Source organism: Chinchilla lanigera, unplaced genomic scaffold, assembly GCF_000276665.1.
Source record: "Chinchilla lanigera isolate Chin_1 unplaced genomic scaffold, ChiLan1.0 scaffold00115, whole genome shotgun sequence".
NCBI lineage: Eukaryota > Metazoa > Chordata > Mammalia > Rodentia > Chinchillidae > Chinchilla > Chinchilla lanigera.
In genome coordinates, this window is record NW_004955516.1 from 2,776,533 (window position 1) to 2,778,359 (window position 1,827).

The window sequence follows — 1,827 nt, forward strand, 5'->3', positions numbered from 1 at the left end:
TTTTTTTTGGTGCTAGGGATTGAGCCTAGGACCTTGCAGATGCCAGGCAAATGTTCTACTACCCTTCTATATCCACAGCTCTACATATATTTTAAATATCCTGATAGGGCAAGAGAAACTCCATTTTCTGTTTTTAACTCCATATTAAGAGAAGTCACTTAAAGTTCACTTAAGCTGTAGTTGACCCCCACTCTTCACTCCAGTCCCCTTGGTTATTTATCAACTCACTTAAAGCAGATCAATCATAAAATGGTAACAGAACAAACAGGACACATTGGGATGTAGGCTAAAAGTTAAACTGCAATGATCATTTGGAATTCAGCTGTCTGACCTGCTGAGAAAAGTAAACTCTGTGATAAACTGTACATTCTTGTAAGAGTTCCAAAAATGAAGTAATGTTTACTATGGAAACCTAAAATGTAGTTAAACTGAATGTGAGACCCAGATTGGCATGGACATCTTCTCTGGCTCCTGGTTAGAAACTGTCCATCAGTTGGCTCAATAAATGTACATTCCTGCTCTTTTGGTCTCTTGAAAATGCCTTTCTCGATGAACTCACTTGCTGTATCAGTCGCACAAACCCCCATGTGTTAAAGTGTTGTTCTCAAGCTTTGTGCTATTGTGAGTTGGTGGAAACTTTTAGAATTGGGGTTTAATGGGAGATTTTAAGTCATTGAAGGATGTGCCACTAAAGGCAATTGTGGACCTTGATCTCTCTCTCTTTCCCTTTTACATTTAAAGTGAGAAGCTTTGCTCCCTCTTGCACTCTCCACTGTGATGTGTTGCCTCACCACATGTCTAGAACAACAGAACCAATTATGGACTGGAACCTCTGAAACTGTGAAACAAAATAAATGTTTCCTCTTTATAAACTGATTATTTCAAGTATTTGTTACAATAACTCAAGACTGACTATCTCAAAGTATAGCCTATAAAGAAAGCATAGAAATGACTGCTGGGCCTCTCAGCATCTCTTCAGTTACAATGACTGCCACAGATGCTATTGGTTCCTGTCTTACTTTTCTCATTGCTGAAAGAAAACACCCAACATGCAAAATTAAAAGAGGGAAGGTTTATTTTGGTTCACAGTTTATAGTTTCAGTCCATAGTCAGCTGGCTGCAAGGTTAGGTGACATGCCAGAGGACCATCACAGAGAAGAAACAGTCAACCTAAGCCAGCGACCTTTGAAACTTCCTACACATGACCACTGAGGTTTGGAAGGATGTATAGATACAAGCCATAACAGTACCCTATCTGTATTCCCTCCATATCACCTCCACATGATGAAGGCTGCTTATTTTAAACACCTTTGATTCTGTCAGGGGAATTTTTCACCCCTTTGGTTTAAGAAACGTGCTCAAAAAAAAAAAAAAAAAAGAAGAAGAAGCATGCTCAGCCTTCACTAGAGTAAGCATAAAGTACTAGAGTTAATTCTACATGAAGCAGTCTTCACTGACAATGACTCCAATGACAATGGGACTCCAAAGCAGACTCCAATGAGAATGGGAGTTACAAGCCTGGCTCCGCACTCTAAGTTGGGAGAACTGTGGTATATGTGCTTGCATTTATTGATTGACTGTATTGACAAGTAAAAATGGAATGCATTTGCAATGATGCAATGAGGTACATGTACATTGTGTTTAATGTTCGAATCAAGCTAATACATTACTTAAAATATTTATCATTTATTCCCTTTATCTAACTAAAATGTACCCTTTGACAAATATCTTCCCATTTCTGTCACATTCAGCCTCTGCAAGGCACAATTTTGCTCTTTCTCTAATGAATTTCATTTCTTAACATATATATATATATATATTTGGTAT